Genomic DNA, 24,112 nt, shown 5'->3' with positions numbered 1-24,112 from the left:
CAATAATCTTCAACCGCCAACTTCCCTAAAACCCATTATCTTAAACTGGCAACGCCTTAAACTCAAGGAGCCTGTTACTTCCTCAAACCTGATCAGCTCTAAACCCGAATCCGCCTTGGTCCTTGAGCAAGGTCACCTTATTAAAGCATGCATGCAATGTTCCATCAAATGTCCTCTAAGCAGCATGGGGTACGCTTGGCAAGGAAATTTCGATGCGTCATTCCTACTTGGTAATGGCCCTCAGCACGAAGCAGCTTTATTATCTCCACCACCAAGCATCAGTGTGGGAACAAACCAGGCATTCTTGGTCCTTTTCAGCTCCCAGCTGGTCAATATGCTTCTTTTAGAGATGAGCCGAAAGAGGCCAGCCAATCAGAATTGTCCCTTCTGTGCCTTTGACAATGAATAGAATGAAGATAGATTTATTTATTTATTTATTTATTTATTTATTTATTTATTTATTTATTTATTTATTTATTTATTTATATCAGGGATTAAACTCCGGGGCACTCAACCACCGAGCCACATCCCAGCTCTATTTTGTATTTTATTTAAAGACCCTGAGTTGCTTAGTGCCTCGCTTTTGCTGAGGGTGGCTTTGAACTCATGATCCTCTTGCCTCAGCCTCCTGAGCTGCTGGGATTACAGGCGTGTGCCACAGCACCTGGCTGAAGTTTTATTCTTAAGGATAAGTACAATAGTACTTAGCTACCTCTCTGTACTGACCCCCACTCCTCCTTCCAAAGGGAGAACCCAAGTCCTCACCTGGTCGGTTTCTTTACATGGTTAGTTAAGCTACTGGTACTTTTAGAGGCATAAGCACTTTACCTCTTATGGCCTCCTGAATGTTACTAAGGCCTTCAATTGGCATAATCGGTTTCTCTAGGTCTTACATTCATTTTACAACTAAGTTTTCATGCCATTATATATATATATATATATATATATATATATATATATATATATATATACATTACTGATGGCAAACATCAAACATAGCCACTGTTAATATCTTGATATCTATCCTTCCATATTATATATACACATTCAGTTGATTCTCATTATTTTGATAGTTATGCTTTTAAAGGTATTTGGGAATAATGAAGTAATGACTACAGAGTCTTTGTGTCTAAGGAAAGTATAGGGTTAGGTTCCTATGAGCCTCTGGCCACAAAATTTCTAACAACTAATTAATACATAAATTTAATCTATGTGTTTTTCTATCTAAGAAAATTCATTAATATATATTGCTGATTCATTAATATTTAACTCATGACCCACAGCACCATAAGTCATGCCCAAGTGAACTTAACACAGGTACTTCTCTGTAAAACATCTGGTAACACACAGCACTATGCTTGGGGGGAATTTTAAATAGCAAAATCATTTGAAAAGTTCAAAAAAATTTTACAAAAAATTTTTAAAAATTTTACAAAAATACATGGCAATAAATAAACCATGAAAATGATACTCATTATAATACAAGAGCTGAAACAAGAAGGCAGACCATTGCAATGCTTGACTTTAGCTGGAAATGTGCGTGTTAGGAGACTCAAGAATTTGGAAACTCTTCACAAGTCTGCAAGTAACTACAAAAGTGTTTCAAGTATTTATTTTTGGCATCACAAATATTTTAGTAAATAAATGAATAGAATTTGTAGATGATGTAGATCAACTATATTGTAGCATTTTTCGCTGACCAACATATGCATTTTCTTCTACATTTTTTGTTGGTGCATTGTAGTTGTACATAATGGGGATTTGTTGTTACATATTTGTATATGCTCACAATATGGCAATATAATTTGGGCAATATCACTCCCCAGCACTTCCCCCCTCTTTCCCTACTTTCCACTCTTTGGTCCCTTTTCTCTACTGACCTCCTTTTGGTGTTGGAGACCCACCTCCCATCTTTCTTTTCCTTTTTCCCTCTCTAACTTCTACATATGAGAGACACCTACAACACCTGACCTTCTGAGTTTGACTTATTTTGTTTAATATGATGGTCTCTAGTTCTATCCATTTTCTTTTTAAAAAAACTATTATTATTAGCTATAATTTATAGAATGCCTGCCATTTGCCAGCATCTTCTAGCTATTCATTTTAGTTATACGTGATGGTAGAATGTATTTTGACATATCACATATACATGGAGTATAACTTCCCATTTTTGTTGTTTACATGATATGGAGTTACAATGGCTGTGTATTCACATATGAACATAGGAAAGTTATGTTCAATTCATTCTATAGTCCTTCCCATTATCATCCCCCTTCCTAATTCCCCTTGTCCAATTCAGTGAACCTCCACCCACCACCCTCCCCACCCCGCCTATTGTGAGTCAGCATCCGCATATCAGAGAGAACATTTGGCCTTTGGCTTTTTGGGATTAACTCATTTCACTTAGCATGATAGTCTCCAGTTCCATCCATTTGCCAGCAAATACCATAATTTCATTCTTTTTTATGGCTGAATAATCTTCCATTGTGTATATGTACCACATTTTCTTTATCTATTCATCTATTAAAGGGAACCTGGATTGGTTCCATAGCTTAGCTATTGTGCATGGAGATGCTCTAAACATGTATTTGACTGAGTCTCTATAGTATGCTGATTTTAAGTCCTTTGGGTAGATACCAAGGAGTGGGATAGCTGGGTCAAATGGTGGTTCCATTCCAAGTTTTCTGCAGAATCTCCATACTGCTTTCCAGAGTGGTGCACCAATTTGTAGTCCCACCAGCAATGTATAAGTGAATCTTTTCCCCCACATCCTCACCAACATTTATTGTTACTTATATTATTGATAACTGCCATTCTGCTTAGGGTAAGATGGAATCTCAGTGTAGCTTTAATTTGCATTTCTCTAATTGCTAGAGATGTTGAACATTTTTTCAATATATTTTTCATCATTCATATTTTTTTTTTAAAGAGAGAGTGAGAGAGGGGAGAGAGAGAGAGAGAGAGAGAGAGAGAGAGAGAGAGAATTTTTAATATTTACTTTTTAGTTCTCGGCGGACACAACATCTTTGTTGGTATGTGGTGCTGAGGATCGAACCCGGGCCGCACACATGCCAGGCGAGCGCGCTACCGCTTGAGCCACATCCCCAGCCCCGATCATTCATATTTCTTCTTCTGTGAAGTACCTGTTTATTTCCTTTGTCCCTTTATTGACTGGGTTATTTATTTATTTGGTGTTAAGTTTTTTGAGTTCTTTATATATTCTGGAGATTAATGCTCTATCTGAGGTGCAGGTGGTAAAGATTTTCTTCCATCTTGTAGGCTCTCTCTTCATATTCTTGATTGTTCCCTTTGCTGTGAAGAAGCTTAATAAAATCCTGTTTATTGATTCTCGATTTTACTTCTTGTGCTTTAGGAGCCTTGTTGAGGAATTTGGTTCCTAAGCCAACATGATGGAGATTTGGGCCTTTGTCTTCTAGAAGGCATAGGGTCTCTGGTCTAATGCCTAGGTCCTTGATCCACTTTGAGCTGAGTTTTGTGCAGGGTAAGAGAGCAGGGTCTAATTTAATTTTATTATATGGATTTCCAGTTTTCCCAGCACCATTTGTTGAAGAGACTATCTTTTCTCTAATGTATGTTTATGGTGCCTTTGTCTGGTATGAGATAACTGTATTTATCTGGGTTTGTCTCTGTGTCTTCTGTTCTGTACCATTGGTCTAACATGTCTGTTTTGGTGCCCATACCATGCTGTTCTTGTTATTCTAGCTCTGTAGTATAATTTAAGGCCTGGTATTGTTATGCCTCCTGGTTCACTTTTCTTGCTGAGTTCTATCCATTTGATTGCAAATGGCATAATTTCATTTTTCTTTATGGCTGAATTAAAGTCCATTGTGTGTATATATGTTTACATATATATGTACATGTATGTGAAAACACACAAACACATCATATTTTCTTTATCTATTCATCCATTAATGGATACCTAGGCTGTTTCCATAGTTTGTCTATTGTGAATTGTGCTGTTATAAACCTGGGTATGCATGTATCACTGTAGTATGATGACTTTAATTTTTAAGGATAAATTCTAAGGAATGGTATAACTAGGCATGGTTCTCTTTCTAATCTTTTGAGGAACTGCCATATTGATTTCCAGGGTGGTTGTACTCATTTACAATCCTACCAACAGTGTAACAGTGTTCCTTTTTCTCCACATAATCTCTAGCATTTATTATTACTTGTATTCTTAATGAATGCCATTCTGAGAGGTGTGAGATGAAATCTCAGTGTTGTTTTGATTTGTATTTCCCTAATGACTAATGATGAATTTTTAAATATATTTGTTAGCCATTGTAGCTCTTCTTTTGAGAAGTGTCTATTTAATTCATTTACCCAACTATCAATTTGGTTATTTGATTTTTTTTTTCGTGTAAATTATTATTATGTTTTTGGTACTCGGGATTTAACCCCAGGGGTGCTTCACCACTTGGTCATATCCCCAGCCCTTTTTATTTTTTATTTTGAGACAGGGTCCTAAATTGCTTAGAGCCTTGCAAAGTTGCTAAGGCTGGTCTTGAACTTGTAAAATCCTCCTGCCTCAGCCTCCTGAGATGCTGGGACAATAGGCAGGCACCACTGTGTCTGGCTTAGTGTAAAGTTTTGAGGGTTTTTTTTAATATTCTAGATATTAATTCCTCTGTCAGAAGAGTAGCTGGCAAAGATTTCTCTCTCATTCAGTGGGTTCTCTATTCCCATTCCTAATTGTTTCCTTTGCTGGGCAGAAGTTTTTTTTTTTTTTTTTTTTTTTTGGTGCTGGGGATTGAACCCAGGGCCTTGTGCATGCAAGGCAAGCACTCTACCTACAGAGCTATATCCCCAGTCCCTGGGCAGAAGTTTTTAAATTAAATGCCATCTCATTTTGTTTAACTCCTGGTATTATTTGCTGAGCTCTAGGAGTCCTACTGATAAAGTTGTTTCCTGTTCCTATCTGCTGGAGTGTTGAAACCTTATGGTTTCTTCTAGGAGTTGCATAGTTTCTGGTCTAATTCCTAGACCAGAATGGATCACCTCAAAATTTGATTCATTTTGTGTTGACTTTTGTGCAGGGCAAGAGATAAGGATTTAATTTTATTCTTCTACATATGGATAACCAGTTTTCCCAGGACCATTTGTTAAAAAAGCTATCTTTTCTCCAATATTTTTTGGGACCTTTGCCAAGAATCAGACTGTGGTTTGTCTCTGTCTTCTATTCTGTACCATTGGTCTGCCAACATATGCATTTTAATGGCTGTAGAGAAGTCCAAGATATGACAGTGACTTGACTTATTTTACCATTTTAAAAATCGTAAATAGTTTGTTTTCAAATTTTTGCTCTTTTATCATCATCTTTGGATATAGATCGTTGTTAATATCTGTTATTTACTTGAATTTATTCCTAAAAGAGGAATTGAATTGTGAGCTGGGGTTATAGCTTAGTGGTAGAGAGTGTGCTTAGCGTGCTCAAGGCCCTAGGATCAATCAATAACAAAAAAGGAATTATGATTCTGATCTTTAAAGACAGAGTATTAACAGTTTTGTTTTACATAAATAATCAGTTTCATGTGTATGTGCACTAAAGGGTTAACTTAGCAGGTGTAGGTGTTTGAATCCTGCACATTCCAAAGGTCTTCAGGACTGACCTTCAACCAACTCATGGGAGAAAGCTCTAAGCCCTTGGAATCACTTGCTTGATAACAGTGTCTTGGCATAGTGGCCACAGGCCATGCCAGAGAGTTTGTTAATAATGTAATTTATGATGAACACCTGTTCATGTTTACCTATGGTCCTGGGCCACACTATCAATCATACATTTGGCAGGAGGTGGGTGTGGGAGGGTAGAGACGAGTAGTTAGGGTCAGTCATATAAGTGCTCTGGTCTTTGTGATGGATTTCCCCTTACTCCCCAATAAAAACTCTGGACATCAAGGCTCAGGTGAGTGTCTTTGGTTAACAGTGATTTATGCGTATTGTCACAAACTTTTGCTGGGGGAATGAAGTGATGTCACACAGACAGAGAGGGACAGCTCAAACTCTGTGCTTGGTTTCTCCTGGAATCTGCTATATACACCTTTTTCTGTGTTAATTTTAATCTCAATCCTTTTGCTATAATAAACGGTAACTATGAGTTTAATAGTTTTGAGTTCTACAAGTTCATATAATAAATGATTAAAGCTGAGAATAGTTTGAGGGATCCCCTAATTCAATCCATTATATTCTAAAACATACACAGTAGGATTCTGGGTACCAAAGCATCTATACTATATTTCATTGGATTTTTAAGAAGTTTTCAAAGACAATTGACTATTATATACTTGATTTTTGCTCTATATTTCTATTTTTAGAAGCCAATCCTTATCAGCTGTGATTCTGCTATTGAACATCCTTTTAAATGCGTATTGGCCATTTGACTTTCTTCCTCTGTGAATTGTCTATTTGAGTTCTTTTTCTTCACTGAGCTGTTCTTAAATTTAGAAAACAGTAAGCCCATTCACATATACACAAAGGAAATCACATTTTTATTTCCCTGTTGGTGCATGAAGCTTAGTGCTTTCTAAATGATTTGCTTTGTCTAAATAATCCCTAAAATTGCCTGCCCCTCAGGAATACCAGCTTTCTCCAATACCCACTTTTCTTATGCCATGCCCCTATTTTTAAGTCACATCAATTCCACCCTCAATCTCTCTTAGCCTGCTTTATCTCTAGGAAAAATTTCCACTGAGTTAGTTGTTTTTTCTTTTCTTAATCTGGGCATCTTCCTGTGTGTGTGTGTGTGTGTGTGTGTTACTGGAAAATTTAACTGAGCGCCTTATACATGCTAGGCAAGTACACTGCCACTAAAACACACCCCAGCCTCAACATATTCCTTTCTATTACCACTTTGCAAAATCAGGCACACATATATGTATGTATGTATGTATGCATTTATCAGCACTGAGAATTAACCCAGGGGTACTCCACCACTGAGTTATATCCCAACACTTTTTATTTTCTATTTTGAGGCAAGATGTCACTAAGTTGCTGAGGCTAGCCTCAAAAAAAATTGAGATCCTCTTGATTCAGGTCCCTGAGTCACTGGATTATAGGTGTACACTACCATGCCCAGCACAGACCTTCAGATTTTCATATTGGATATTATAATAACCTTCCCATGAACTCCATAACTTTTATCTTTATGTCCATCCTACAGTTGCCAGATTGTCCGTCTTAAAGCACTGATTTTATTGTTTATTTCCTTTCTTGCTCAAAATCTTCCAAGATTTTCTTTTAGTTTCTCTTATAAAATGTGAGAAACTTTGGGCCAGATCTGGAGATATGGGTACGCTGAGCCCAGCCCAGTTGGTTTCCTTATGGAAATGCCTCCCAGAAGAAAGATGCTGCAATAGGATAGGTTTGTTTCTGTGTGACCATTTCAGTTTGGATGAGCCAGGAAGAATATAAATTATGACCTAGGAGGTTGAAATAGTAGGAAATGTCAAAGCCTGGGTAAGGTAGTTCTAAAGCAACTATGCTATTTCTTGGTAGGACTAAGCTTCAAGAAAACTGATAATAGTGTGGTTCATGATAACAGATTGTATATAATGGATGCCAGATCCTACTATTAGTATTTTTTTTTTTAATGATGCTGGGGATCCAACTCAGGAACTTGTGCATGCTAGGCAAATGCTCTATCACTGAGCTATAGTATGCTTTTATGTGTGGCCTTTACTTCCTGGGCCTTCATTTGTATTTTCCACTCTTAGTCTTCACTGTGAACTCGGATAGTCTCTAGGGTTTCTCCAAGTTCTTTTAAGGGAAATTTGTGAAAGGCTTTGGAATATGTGTAGAGCAGGCTATAGGTCTGACTCATTTGTCTGGGCACACATCTATCATACCTGTAATGGGTGGGGAAGGATCTGATCTTCTGTCATATCCCTGCCTCCTTCAGAAGGAGATTTGACAGGGGTTGCTAAAAGAAGAGGGCCATCTGGGTCTTTTTTTGACTTAACTTGTGGGAAGCCCATAGGCAGAAGAGTGGTTATCGGTGCTAGGCCTCTCCCAGGCAAATTGAGGTCAGTCATCACTGTAGGACCTCTCTCAGGTCAGCGAGCTGAGGTTAGGTATTCAACAAAGAGATGTGTTTACAGAAGTATGGTTGGATTATGAGGGCATTTGTCTAAAGCAGGTTACCTGAACTTGTCCCTGGAAATTGTGATTATAGATCTACGTTTGGACATAAGAATCTAAGATTTATCTTCAGGGAGGCTTGCAAAGTACTGAACGAGGGTTTGTGAAAAAATAGCCCTAACTGATGTTGGAAGTGCCAGGAATAAGCATGAAGGTTAGCATAAAGCATGGGTGAAAATTCTTTTTAATTTACTGAATAGCTTTACTTTATCCATCTCGGAAACTGGATGGATGAAAGCCCTTCTTGAATAGATCCATCAGCAGGTGTTACACTGCGATGTGAGCTCACATCTCAGTGATGAGACAAGGAATGTCTGTTCGTTCTTGATGATTTGTAGAGAGGAACACCATTTTAGGACTGTGGGGAGCATTGCTGGGAACAGCCATCTGAACTTGGGTCAGAGAACAGGAAGCCTCAAGAACTTGATCTTAACCAGCTCCTAGAACCATTTCTTCTCTTCTGCCTGCGGGCTTCCCACAAGTTAAGTTATTTCCAGAAGGAGAATCCTGGAGGATATCAACTGAGGGTTTAAGGTCAGATTTGGGAAATATAAGGGTCTCCTGGGGGGAGAAGGGGGACAGTACAGGCATTTTTTGTTTGTTTGTTTGTTGTTTGTTTTGAATATTCACAAGTGATTCTGATGTCCTGGTTAAGAATTCTTGCTGAAGAGGACTCCCTGGCATCAACTTGAGATTTACTGTATCCAAACTCCAGACCCAGTTTTGCCTGGTGACGCCTAATAATTTCCTTTTTTTGAAAATCTATCCTTCTTACCTAATGCAGACTGGTACCTGGATGGAATAGTTTCCCTGATTCATGTCCTTCATCCACTGTGACTCACCTGGGCCATTTTGATATTCCATCACTTTGACTGGGCCTGTCAATCTTGCTAGGGTTTGTTCTCAGAAGCACACTCAAATGGAGTTGCCTAGTATCCTGGGCTTTTCCTTCTTCTTTTACTCTAGTCTGAGAAAACCAGGTCCTAGAAGGTGAAATTGGCATTCAAAGTCTTCAGCAGGTCCTAATATACTCTGCTCAGTTTCTCTCCCACCGTCTCTCAAGGGACGGTAGCGTAAGTCATTGCTCCCAGATCATGTCTAGCCCATCACTACCCTCACAGCTTTGCTTACCACATTCCATACACTTTCTTCTTCTCTTAATTTGCCTAAACTCCTTTGGTTTTTAGAATTTTTTTTTTTCTGATCATAAAATTGATACATGGCCAAGTGTGGTAGCACACTCCTATAATCCCAGCCACTCAGGAGGCTGAGACAAGAGGATCTCAAGTTCAAGGACAACCTGAGAAACTTAGCAAGACCCTGTTTCAAAATAATATGAAAGGGCTGGGGATGGTGCTCAGTGGTAGAGCACTTTCCTGGTATGCATGAGGCCCTGAGTCTGATTCCCAATACCTCCAAACCAAAAAAACCTAATATATGTTTATTTGAAAAACTGGGTAAATTGTGGAAGAAACAATAATATTTCCACAGAAAACATAACCCTCTGTTTTTTACAACCTTTCCCCGATATGTGTTCAAATATAAATGTGGGATTAGCAGCTATTAATATATGAATAGCTTTGTATTTATATATTGTTTTCTTTCCTAGTTAATATCTCTTTGTTTTTCTTTTAATTTTAGAAATAGGGTCTCACTGTGCTGCCTAGGCTGCCCTCGAACTCCTGGGCTCAAGTGACCGTCCTGTCTTAGCCTTCCAACTGCTGAGACTAGATACATGCTACCCACATCAAGAATTTTTTGTTTTTTAAACAATACTTAATAGTTCTTTACTCCCTTTTTTTCCCTCTCCAGAACATCATATTTCTCAATCCCATACAAGCATCTTGATCTTTTTCTCTGATACTCTAGGACCCCTGTCTGCAGATACTTTGGAAAGAAAGATTTAAAAAAAATTCTGATGCTATCTCTCAAGAGAATAGTAAACTTAGCCAGGCATGATGGCTCACATCTATAATACCAGTAGCTGTGGAGGTTGAGTCAGGAGGACCACAAGTTTGAGGCCAGCCTCAGCAATTGAGTGAGATCCTGACTCAAAATAAAAAGTAAAAGGGCTGGAGATGTAGCTCAGAGGTAGAGCACCCCTGAGTTCGATCCCTAGTATGACTAAGAGAGAGAGAGAGAGAGAGAGAGAGAGAGAGAGAGAGATTTTATCTTGTAGCTAGATGAGAGAGAAGAAAAGTGACACATGTAAATTTTAATTATTTGGATTTTAAAATAGTTGCATTCTTGTTACAGATCAATGTTGTTTTGATGTTTGGGAAGAAGAAAAGGCAAAATCTGTATGATGACCAAAATTTTGAAGGTTAGGAATGTTTATATTATAACTAATATAAACATCCAGAAATTCTGTTAATGTTGTATATATTGTATAGTTTTTACATGCATTTAAAATATATAATTTTATTACAGTTTATATCCTTCATTCCGATTACATAATAAACACTTAAATATTATTTTTTTAAAAATATTTATTTTATAGTTTTCAGTGGATACAACATCTTTATTTTATTTCTATGTGGTGCTGAGGATCGAACCCAGCGCCCTGCACATGCCAGACGAGCACGCTACTGCTTGAGCCACATCCCCAGCCCTAAACACTTAAATATTCTTTAAAATGAAATTTTCATAGCTCTCTTCCACTCTGTCTACACATATATTCTGTCACAGTATTAACTCTAATTAAATTATATTGATAAGAAAATGGCACAGGGATAGAGCACCCCTGGATTCAATCCCTAGTCTGTATATATCAAAAAAAATAATTTAACAATATGTAAACAAGTCATTTATTCTCTACCGGCCTCTGGCTTCTCACCAGTTGATCTCTCTAAGATCATTTCTATTCCATTCTGTTTTTTATTTTGTGTGTGTTTCAACTGTTAAATGTAAGTACATAGAGTTGAATGACATAACATTGCAGATGCCCTACCATTTGGGGTTACAAAAATAACAATTTCATACACACAGAGGGAAATGTTTATCCTGTGTCTTGCAACTCTGAAGCATCTTCATTTGTTACTTTCCCTGTGACTCATAAATTATTTTCCAAGTGAGGCTGCTGTTACACCTCCTGCCACATGTAGCCTCTCCGAGTCTTGGTCTTGATGAACTCATCTCTATATGAAGGTGAAGGGAGCTGGATGAACTCCCTGACCTAGGCAGCCTCTGTGTTGTGGTCTGTGGTCACTCTGCATTGCTCACTCCCTGACTGGCTTAGAGATGTCAGAGGTGGCTGTGGTTGAATAAAACCAAACAGTGAACCTCTTCTCAGTGGCCTCTGTTTCTTGCTGTCCTCTGGGGAGACACACTTTAAATGTGCCTGAATTGCGTTTTTTGGCAGATTGTTACAGTAGAATATTGACTCTCTGATCTGAAGCCAGGCTTGTCCCAGAGATTGTCTGCTTTTCTAAGAGCTAATAATGAGAATTGATCAACAGTGGGGGTGGAGAACAGAGGTGGAAGGAAGAAGAATACTGTTCAGAGAATACTGAATTCTGAAGCTGTTGGGCAATTTATCTCTATTATTTTGTCTTATTTTTCCTCATCAGCAGTGAAGCAAGTTTTTAATGGACATTATACAATTTAATTAAGGCAAAGTAAAGCACAGAAAGCAAATAGAAACGCTGCCTTTTCTTTCTGTGAATTTCCCTACCCCTTTAATTCTCATCACCATCATTCATATAAGTCAAATCTGAGTACGACTAACCCCATGGGGAATCGCATCATTTTCAATGTAATGGAATTTCATTATTGCAGTGGAAGCCTGGGAAGATGAAGGATTGGGTCCCAGTTCATCTCCTGGGTAAAGAAAGATAAGCACCAACCATTTTGATTAACTATTATTTCTCACCCCAAAACAAATAATCAGAGAAAATCCATATGCATGGCAAAGAGACAGGGTGGAGGAAATGCAAACCAATAATGATTTCTTGGTTAAACAGAAACTTACTTTTTTAGTTAATTAATTTGAAGTACTGGGGGATTGAACCCGGGGATGCTTTCTCACTGAGCTATATCCCCAGTCCTTTTTTAATATTTTGAGGCAGGCTCTCCCTAAAGTGATAAAGCTGGACTTGAAATTGCAATTCTTCTGCATCAGACTTCTAGGTCTGGGATTAGCAATTCCCTGTCTAAAAATAATAAAAAATAATAATAAAGGGCTGGGGATATAGTGCAGTGATAAGTACTCACCAGTACTGCAAAAAAGAAAGAAAGAAAGAAACAAACAAACAAACATCCAGGCACCTGTAGTGCCAGCTACTCGGGAAGCTGAAGCAGGAGGATTGCAAGTTCAAGGCCAGCCTTGCATCTTAGTGAGATCCTGTCTCAAAGTAAAAAAAAAAAAAAGAAAAAATCTGGGAATGTAGCTTAACATTTATGCACCCTGGGTTCCATTTCCTATATTGCAAAAAATGAAAAATCAAAAAATGTTTACTGTTGAGGCAATAAAAATTTGTAAATAAATGATTAAAGTGATCACCAGAATTCATTATAATTTATAACTTATAGTTGAGTAGTAGAAAGGATCATAGAGAACAGGTATACCTGTGGTTGAAGGCTAGAAAGTACACAATATAGGCCCCTCTAGGAGTTGGGGATATTGTCATAAGTGAGGCTCTAGATTTGATCCCCAGCATAACACACACACACACACACACACACACACACACACACACACACATACACACACATACAGAGTCACACTCTCATCTGCCTGGTTCTTAACATGATTAATGTTATTAGGTAGATAGGAATATATAAGAATAAAAAAACTATACTTTTTAAAGGAAAAGATAGCCCTATTCTACATGTGAAAAGAATTTAAATACTATGGAGATTTTTTCCATATCAGCATATAAAGCTTTTTTGTTGTTTTTATGTCTATAAAATATTTTTATTATGTAGATGTACCATAATTTATTTAATTTGTTATTAATGGACATTTAGACTGTTTTAGAGTCTTTTACTGATATGTTTACTCATATGTTTCATTGAATAATTTATGCAAGTATATCTATTGGATAAGTTTCCAGAAGTGGATTTGATAAGCAAAGAATTTGTGTTCTCTGTGTGTGTGTGTGTGTGTGTGTGTGTGTGTGTGTGCACATGCGTGTGCACGTGCGTGTTGGGGGTACTGGAGATTGCAGTCAGGTCTTGTGTATATGAGGCAAGTGCTCTATCACTTATACCCTTAACCCCAGGGCTTATACATATGTAATTTGGATAGGTATAGCAAATTGCCCTCTATAGGTGTCGTACTAATTTATACTTCCACCAGCAATAAATGAGAATGCCTGTTTCCCAATGGCTTTGCCAACAGTGTACATTTTCAAATTTTTGGACTTTTGTCAATTTAATAGCTAAGAAATGATATATCCGTATGGTTTTAATTAAATTTTTTATTATAAGTGAGGCTAGGTATCTTTTTCTATGTTCAAAAGTTCTTTTATTTCCCCTTTTGTGAAATGTTTCTATCATTAGCTCATTTCACTATTGAATTGGGTTAGTTAGTCTTTTTCCTATTTCTATTTATAGGAACGCCTTCTAGACAAGGGAGATTTGCCTTTTGTCTGTGAAAAGAATTACAATCATTTTCCTCCCATTTGTAATTGTCTTTTGATATCACATATACTATTTTTTTTGCCATGTAGAAACTTAAAAATATTTTTTATGTAGTTAAATTTATCAATATTTTCTTTAAGGACTTCTGGCTTTTAAGTCATAGTTAGCAGGCCCCTACCTGCTTTAAGATTATAAAGGAATGTTCTTTTCTTTTAGAGCTTCTTTCTAGTTTTCTAGTTCTTTCCTTCTCCTTTTGCCTCCCTCCCTCCTTCCTTTTCTTCCATTTGGAACACTCAGTGTATGCTGGGAGATATGAATCCTATTTTGCAAAACTAACATGTGTATGTACATATGTGCATACACACCACACACACACACACACTTTTTTTTTTTTTTTTTTTTGGTACTGGGGATTAAACCCAGGAGTACTCAACTACTGAACCATATCTCCAGCAACCCTCGCTCCCATTTAAAAAAGTTTTTTTTTTTTTAAATTTTGAGACAGTGTCTCACTAAATTGCTTAGGGCCTCACTGAGTTGCTGAGGCTGGCTTTGAACTCGAAATCCTCCTGCTTCAGCCTCCTGAGCTGCTGGGATTACAGGTATGTGCCACTACACCCTGAAGAAGTTAAGTTTTTATATGAAATGATATTTATATATTTGATCAAAATCTTCTGCCTATTGTCTTAGTTCATTTGGGCTCCTATAACAAAATACCATACAGATGGGTGCTTCAAAAGCAATGCAGATTTATTTCTCATAGTTCCAGAGGCTGGGAAGTGCCAGATCAAGGCACTGACAGATCTGGTGTTTGGTAGGAGCCTGCTTCCTGGTTCACAGATGGTGCCTGCTACCCATGTCCTCAAATGGTAGAAAAGAAGACCTCTGGACTCTTCAGCCTCCTGTAAGAGCACCAATCACCGCTGAGAGCAGTGGTGCAATGCTAGTGACTGGGGAGGTTGAGGCAGAAGGATCACAATTTCAAGGCCAGCCAGGGAAACCTAGTGAGACCCTGTCTCTAGATAAAAAATCAAAAGTAATGGAGATTGAACCCCGCTTAGTGGTAGAAGAGTACTTGTCTAGCATGCATAAGGCCCTGGGCTCAATGCCCAGCACCACCACCAAAAAAAAAAAAAATAGTGCCAAACACCTTAATGAGGGCTGTCCTCATGACCTAATCATCTCCAAATTCCGTCACCTTGGAGGTTAGGATATTCAATATATGGATTTTGAGATGCCACAACATTCAGACCATGGCATATGTGCTTTAATTTAGGTTATGTACTATTTGTGATAAATTGTTACCTTACAACTTACTAAAGTGGTCCAAACTTAAAAGAGTAGAGAATTCAAGCCTTTGAGAATTCCTGCTTCGTTCCATCCTAATGGAACTTCACATATCAAAGTGTCCTTGAATGCTACCGGGTGTCAGGTTTGTTCTTGTTTTGTTTCCTTTTCTTTTTTGGGGGCAAGGTGGGGAGCAAGGGAGGGTGTAAGTAGATGGGGAAACACCAGGTGCACAGATTGAATTGGACTCCTCCATTCTTAGTAAGCAGTTAATGTTCTATGAAGTGTTACTGTCCTGTTTTATTTTATTATTTCCCTCTTCGTGTTTGTCATTTCTGGCACTGTGACAAAATACCTGAGAAAATCAACTTAATAAAGGAAAAGGTTTATTTTTGCTTATGGTTTCAGAGATGTCAGTCCATGGTAGGTTGGCTTCTTTGTTTGGGGGCCTTGGTGAGGCAGGGTATCACAGCAGGGAGTACGTGGTAGAGCAAAGCTGCTCATCTCCAGCAGCCAGGAAGCAAAGAAAGGGAGAGAGAGGGAGGGGCCAGAGTTCAAACAGCCTTTCAAGAGCACTTTCCCAGCCTCTTCTCCAAGGGCCCACCTCTTAAAGGTTCCACCACTTCCCAATAGTTCCACAGGTCAACAACCAGGACTTTAGCCCAGGGTCTGTGGCGATCATTTGAGATCCAAACCACAAGAGACCTTCATTTTCTGTCTTACTCCCATTCTCTTTAAAGGCACCCAGTCTAGAGATTTTTCCAATGGTGACTCATAGAGGCTTGGAACAGTCTAAGTGTCTCTTAAAAAACCAGGTCTTAGGACTGGGGGTTAACTCAGGGGTACAGCCATTGCTTAGCACATGTGAGGCCCTGAGTTGATTCCTAGCATCATAAAACCTCCTCTCCCCTCCACCCCCAAGGCAAAAAAAAAAAAAAAAAAAAATCAATTCCTGTTGACTAATAAGGTGGTTGTAAAGTAAGCAACAAGAGTATAACAAATAAGTTACAGAAGGAGTATAACTGAGCTGGACAATTTTCTAGTGGACTCTCTTCACTTGTGAAAATGAAGTTGATAATAGCCTGCTCTGTATCTAACATAAAAAATACAATGAAAAAAAAAACCCGATTATGTAGTATTTATGGTTTTTGAAAATGTATATGAGCATTAGATAGCTTTCAAATATGAAATAAGCTAAAGCAGCCCCAGAAATCTTTGAATATTAACGGGGGGTCTCAGAAGTCTGTTTTTATTTGCTATGTCAACTACTCTAAGGTTGTGAGAGTAACCTACTGACCTGAAAAACACATTTTACACCAGTGTTAGATATGGCTAATTGACTAATCAGTGTAAGGAAGACCTAGATGACTTTTTAGACTAATTCAGATCACAGTGGATATTGATAGGGCAGACGGTGAATGGCACTGAAAAGCAGATTTAATTTACTTACTCTTTGTTTTCTAGTTTTTGTAATTTTAATTAAAATGAGTAAAAATAAAATCTTGCCTAGACATTTTTTTCTTCCCAGTATGAAAGGTGTTGACACATCATATCATTGAGTTGGGAAGATAAAGACAAGGAAAAGGATTGGAATTTGGTGTGAATTAACATATCACAGGGCTCTTGGGTCTGTAAGAGGTGAGGAAACAAACACATGTGTTAATGTGACTCCAACTGCAAAGGGAGGCTGTCAAGGCATGTGGATTTGCTTGGCCAAAGGCTGTTGATTCCAAAAATGTAATTTCATTTGATGGATTTTATTGTAATTAACACAGGGAGTTGCACCAACTCAGAACTCTTAGCTTTATTATCTTGGGAGAAGAGTTATGAAATGCATGCACTTATAAAATAGGACTCATATTTTGCAGAGGTTTTATAATGCTAATAGATCTTGGGAGCCTTCTGGGATTATGTCCTCAAGTTTATAGTTAGGGTTTTTGCTTTGCAATCTCAAGTGTGGTTCACCGGGAACATTTTATCTTAAATGGTATTTAATAGAGCTTGGGAGCCCTTCAAAACAAGGATTTAGATTTGTTGTTGTTACTTACTGTAAAGCATTCCATTCACTGCTAGAGAAAACTTGCAGTCCCCCCAACCCCAGCACTGGGGATTGAACCTAGGGCCTCGTGCATGCTGCTTCTCCACTGATCTATATCCCCAACCCTTTTTATTTTCTTTTAAGACAGGAGCTCACTATTTTGCCCAGGCTGGCTTCAAACTTGCAATCCTCTTGCCTCAGCCTCCCGAATAACTGGGATTACAGGCATGCATCCAGACAAGCAGTTACTTGTTATGTATACATCTGGTTATTTAAATGCAGTACAGACTGTCTCTGACACTTAGCAGTTCACAAAGGCATAAAGTTTATCTGAGCACATTAGTATATGTAGAGATTTGGCTATCTATTTTAATAATAGACTAGTATGAAGATAAAGTAGAAGATAAACAATGGGAAAACTGATTCAGGGATTTCTTCCAGTAGTTACCAGGGACCACTCTCGTTCCCTGCAGCATCTTGAAACCAAAGGAGAGCTACCTCAATATGAAAGCTTAGGTTTTTAGGGTAAGATCTACCTGTAGTTCACTGAGCTCAGCTAAAAACTTGGATACTGTGGAAGCAGCCTGCCCTTTCAAACCTCTCCTTGGGAAACTAATTAGCAGAATAATAAAAAGCCAAGATCAACTCTTGTCTTCCTTGTTGGGGATATAAAAAAACAGTAGTTCTAATTAGCAATAATTAAAATTTAATTAAGAAGCTCTTTGCAAGCCTCCCCCTCCCCCGTCTGCTGCTTGCCAGCTCTTGGTTGTGGAGCTGTTTTTATTCCTGTGGTGCTGAATCACGGCTTAATCACAGAGCCTCGGATCACAGCTTATCCAGCCCTGAGCACTAATCACCACTGCCTTCCAAGAGTGACAAATACATGTTCTAGATTTTAATAACATGAACAATTACTTTCTTTAATTTTGTAATCATGAATTATGATTCTTTCCCCCTCTTTATCAGCAGATTACAGATGCCATTGCTTTTCTCTTGTTTTAAAAACTTGATCTCTGTTCCCACAGGTCTATCTCTTATTAGGACAAGAAGGCAGTAGGAGACCTTGAGAAATACTAAATTTGAACCCAAATTTCAACTTCTGTGTTTTAAGGTAATACAGAATATTAGCTTGGAATCAAAAACGGGTGAAAACCCAGATTTAAAAAATAAAAGTATTTGACTATTAAAAAATAAAACAGTGGGTGAATGGTATAACTCAATAGAATAGCACTTGCCTAGCAATGTGAGGCCCTGAGTTTGATCCCCAGCACGTAAGAGATAAATCAGTAAATTTTAAAAGACAGCACATTGTAGAAAGAATTAAGGAAAAGAAACATAGCACTTAATATTCCTTTCAAAGCTTAAATGGTATTTTAAGTGTTAATTTGAATTTAAGACGTTTCGAATTGCAAAAGGAATTGACTGACTTGTATATTTTAATGTGGTTACAGTGGTGAATTTTATGTTATATGAATTTTATCTCAATAGAAAAAGGAATTCAAACTCTGACTTTGTCCTAGTTTTGGGCATGAGGATTAATCACATAGTTTACAGAGAAGCGGAAAAAAAGCCTCCAAGATTTGATAGTTCATTATGAGCAAAAGAAAAAGGAAATAATCAAGAACAGAGGGAAATTAGTTTTTTAAAAGCCACTGGACTAAGAAATATAACCCTAGTTCTTTAATTATTAAGGGAAGGGCTCTGAAGCTGCTCCATTATCTTAATTATGTTTCTGGAGCAAACATTATTTCAATGTGATAAAAGATGACATGACACTAAAGGTAAAGCCCAAGCAGATGTTACATGAGTAACAAGCCAATAGGCCCACATTCTGGTAATTTCTTCCCCACTAGACATGTTCTCATTAATCTGTGATTAATAGGATTTGAGTATAGTAAATGATGATGATCTATTGTCTGTCTTTGTCGAGCACCATGGAGGGAGTAATTTGTCAGCTCAGCTTTTGTGTGACTATTTAATAGCAAAGAGGGAGAGAGAAAAGACGCTAATCTTCTAATTGGCATCTATAGAGAAGAGCTAGGAGAATACTGCCTGTATGGAAATAGCCCCGTGTAATTCCTATGCCTAAGGAAGCAAATGTGGACTATATGTACCTTTTATGTAATTGTGCCTTCTATAGAGTAAGAGGTGGGGGTGGGGACAAAGAAAAAACGGCAATACAAAATCTTAAGAGATTGTAAGGTAATATTTATTAACCTACTTATGAGCATACAACCTAGTTATACAGTTTTTTCAACTGTAGTGACTTGCTGCAAAAGAAATAAAAGCTACTTTTGGTTAAAAAAGCAGCTGCTCAGATAGACCAAAAAACCAAAACAAAACAGAAAAACAATGTATTAAACAAAAAGCCATCACCATCAATACCTCCAACAATACAGAAAGCCCCCAATGTTATTAGGGTAAAAATTTTACTGAATTAATAAATCAGATATTTTGAATTAAAATGAACTGATTAGTCTTGTCAAGTCTGTTGTAGAACCTTTTCCAAATGCCTATACCTTGGCAGAATGATGTACAAAATCACTCTCTCCCTTCATCCCTTTCTTTCTTGTTAAGTTTAAAAGTGTTCTGCAGGGCTGGGGATGTGGTTCAAGCGGTATCGCACTCGCCTAGCTTGCATGCGGCCCAGGTTCAATCCTCAGCACCACATACAAAGATGTTTTGTCCGCAAAAGCTAAAAAATAAAATATTAAAAAATTCTCTCTCACTCTCTTTTTTTTAAAAAAAGTGTTCTGCAGAGTTTTTTTTATATTTCAAGGGTTTTTTTTAGGTACTCTTTTTTAAAAAAAATATTGATTTTTTTTTAGTTGTAGTTGGATACAATACCTTTATTTTGTTTATTTATTTTTATGTGTTTCTGAGGACCAAACCCAGGGCCTTCCTCGCACATGTGAGGCAAGCACTCTACCGCTGAGTCATAACCCTAGCCCCTTTTAGGTACTCTTCTGTTTGCTAGAAATAAATAGGAAAAAGTCTCACTGAGAAAAGTTATGCATGAAACTGACAAATAATTAATACATGCAGAGCATATGAGGAAGGACTACTGATCAACTTTGGAGAGAAAGTGGCAAAGAATAAAAACAGGCAATTGGCAGAAGCAGAAACCTAATATGGGCAGTGAACATAGGAACATACACTTGATATAACTAATAACCAGGAAAATTTAAGTCAACTAATAATCCACACCCATCAGATTGGCCAAAATTTTAAAAGTTTGAGTGGACCAAATGGAGACTCAAATTTTGGCAACAAAATATCAGACAACCATTTTAGTGGGCAATTCGTCAACACTTGGTAAATTTAAAAAATCAATTTGTCAATATTTATAGCAATTCTTTTTTCTCTTTTTTATTTTTTAGTTCTCGGTGGACACAACATCTTTGTTTGTAAGTGGTGCTGAGGATCGAACCCAGGCTGCACGCATGCCAGGCGAGCGCGCTACCGCTTGAGCCACATCCTCAGCCCTTTATAGCAATTCTTTAATAGCAGTGTTTATAGCAAAGAATCCTTTACATGTGTGCACAAAAAGACATCTAGAAGAATATTGCCAGGGGGCTGGAGACATGGCTCAGTTGGTAGAGTGCTTGCCTCACATGCATAAGGCCCTGGGTTCAATCCCCAGCACCACAAAAAAAAAAAAAAAAAAAAGAATATTACTGGGTATGGTGCTGCATACCTGTGATCCCAGCGATTTGGGAGACTGAGGAAGAAGGATTGCAAATTCAAGGGCCATCTTCATCAACTTAGCAAGTTGGATAAGAGATAAATAAAGCAAATTTCAGAAAAATATTTAGGGTATAAGATATGCAAAACGATAAAATGCATTCATGTTGCTACATATGTGGTAAGACTATAAAGACTCGCATGTGAATGACACAACACCAAATCCAAGACAGTGGTTCTCTCTGAGGAGGGAGGGGAATGAATTTGGGAGTTTTCAACAATGTTTCTAATATTTAATTTTAAAAAGCCTGAAATAAATATAACACAACTAGCTGAGCTAGATGGTGTGCCTGTAGTCCCAGCTACTAGGGAGGTTGAGGTGGCAGGATTTATTGAGCTCAAGAGTCTGAGGCTAGCCTGAAGAATAGACTGAGAGTCTGTCTCAAAAAGAAAAAATAAAAAATTCCATCTAAAAAAAAGTATATAACAAAATTAAAGATTTGGCCACCTTTCCTACCCCCATGCCCCCTTCCTTCCCCTCCCTCCCCTTTGTTCTATCTAGAGTTCATCTAATCCTCCCACGCTCCCTCCCAACCTCATTATGAATCAGCATCCTTACATCAGAGAAAACATTCAGCATTTGTTTTTTTGGGATTGGCTAACTTCACTTAGTATTATATTTTCCAACTCCAAGGGACGGGTCATGAGGGTAGGAAAAACAGTGGAATGAGATGGACATCATTACCCTAAGTACATGCATGAAGACACAAATGGTGTGACTCTACTTTGTATACAACCAGAAAAATGAAAAAGTGTGCTCTATATGTATAATATGAATTGTAATGCATTCTGCTGTCATACATAACAAATTACAACAAACACTTATGTGATTGTATCTTTTTGTTTTCATGTTCAATTTCATAATGACACATGATGTTGAACATTATTTCCATTTGTTTATGCATCATTTATATATCTCCTTTGGTCAAGTGTCTGTTGAGATCTTCTACCCATTTTTAAATTCAGTTGTTTGTCAAATTTCATAATTTCTTTATGTATTTTGAATATTCCATTTTCAACTATGTGTTTCACAAATAATTTATCCCAGCATTTGATTTCTTGGTCTCCTAATAGTGTCTTTCACAGAGAAGTTTTTAATTTTAATAAAGCCCAACTGACCATTTTTTCTTTCAGAAAAAAATTAAAGATTTGGTAATTCTGAATGTTTGCTATATAATTATATTTTTCAAAATGTTTGGAATAGTTAATTCTTTTAAAGGGGAAAAGTAAATACACAAAATAGGAAAAATAAGTGGCTTCTAATTTCCAGGTACTTATATTGTGACAGGTGAATAGAGTTTACTAGTAGCTATCATACAGTTTGATAAGGATTATAATGTAGCCACAAAGTACAATATATGTATATAAGTCTCTGTTTCTCTCACACATACTCTTTAAGATGTATGACCAGATTCTTTTAATATCAAGTAGTTGAACTAAAAAATATAATTGACCTTTATTATCATTATTGAAGCATAACATTTGTACAACTTTATGAAATAGAAATGATAATCTGATAGATGTATACAACACACAAGGATCAAATCAGGGTAATAAGCAGTTCCATCTCTTTAAATGTTAATCATTTCTTATGTGTTAGGAGCTCTTTCTTTTTTTGTACTGGGGACTGAACCTAAGGGTGCTTTACCACTGAGCTACATTTCTAGCCCTTTTTATTTTTTTTACTTTTTATTTTGAGACAGATCTCCCTAAGTTGCTGAGGCTGGCTCCAATTTGAGATTCTCCTGTCTCAGGCTCCCCAGTTGCTGGGAATCCAGATGAGAAAACACGCCTGGCTTTGTACTTTTTTTTTTTTTTTTTTTGGTACTGGGGATTGAACTCATGGGTGCATAAGCACTGAGCCATATTCTCAATTTGAGATAGGCTCTTGCTAAGTTGCTTAGGGCCCCGCTAAATTGCTGAGATTGGCTTTGAACTTGTGATCCTCCTACTAAAGTCTCCCAAGCTGCTGAGATTATAGGCCTGGGCCACTGTGCTCGAGTGTACTCTTCTTTATAGCTGATTCAAATGTCTCTTCAAATTTAGGAAAGAGTTGGGGTGGTAGCCATAGTAGTAGCAGTGGTATAGTAGTTTTGGCAAAAAAACAAAGATTCTAAGAACAGCATTAAAATCATTAAACTTCTTGTCTCTAATGTTGTTGGTTTCATGAACTTGAAGTTACTTTAATTTCTTCAGCCTCTGTTTCTATGTTGTTTTTATTTTGTTTGTTTGTTTTTGTTTTGTTTTTGTACTGGGGATTGACCCAGGGGCACTGAACCACTGAGCCGTATCCCAGCCTTATTTTTTATTTTTATTTTTTAGTTTTGAGGCAGAGTCTCCTTAAATTGCTTAGGGCCTTGCTAAATAGCTAAGACTGGCTTTGAATTTATGATTCTCCTGCCTCAGTCTCCCAAACTGTTGGTATTACAGGTGTGAGCCACCCTGCCTGGCTCTACATCTGTTGAAAAAAAAGAGCCGGGAGTGAGGTATAGAATCTTTACAGAATCTTTTAAGGTCTCTTCCAGTACTAAAATTGTAAGTCTATTTTTTTTTTCTGAAAATATCCTAATTTATATGAAACCAAAACAGATGAGCAGGATTTTCCAAGATTTGTCCCCTGGTTAGTAATACTTTTTTTCCTCTCCTTTCTTGTGTTCATTTTCTCTTTCATTTATCTGTCTATTGATATAGGTGTATGTAGATGGGTTTTTGCTCTGCTGCCCAGGTTGGTCTTGAACTCCTGGGCTTAAACTCCTGGGCTTGTTCAACCTAATAACTGGGACTACAAGTGTGTGATTCATGGAATGTTATAGACAATATCCAAAGGCAAGGAAAAACTTTTCTCTCATGAATTTGGAAGGAAACTTATTGAGAGGGTCACTATTAGATTTGGAGAAGGAGATCTAGAGATTTGGAGATACATATATATTCTTAAGGAGCATATGGGAAGACGAGCTAGAGAGAGGTGAATCATTTGGACCAGTAAGATCTGCAGATATAGGTTATTTATAATAGGAACTTCTGAGATGAATAGAAACATTTTGTCTTGTATATTAAATTTCTGAACATAGCAGGATTCTGCATCAAGGGTGATTATTTTTAGATCAGGCAATGTGTTGAACTTCTTTGGTCCCACATGCTGAGCTGCAAATATAACCCCTAGTGACTTATCACTTAAGTTATTCTGCTCTGCTCAATGATAATAATCCTTGGTAGTAAGTCCTTGATAGGCAGCAATTCTGACCCTTGAGGCTGTTGATTCTGGTTGAAAACTAATTGTCCTGGAGGATAGTGAGTCAGAGA

This window comes from Ictidomys tridecemlineatus, chromosome 5 (assembly GCF_052094955.1).
Source record: "Ictidomys tridecemlineatus isolate mIctTri1 chromosome 5, mIctTri1.hap1, whole genome shotgun sequence".
Taxonomy (NCBI): Eukaryota; Metazoa; Chordata; class Mammalia; order Rodentia; family Sciuridae; genus Ictidomys; species Ictidomys tridecemlineatus.
Note: the sequence above shows the minus strand (reverse complement) of the source record.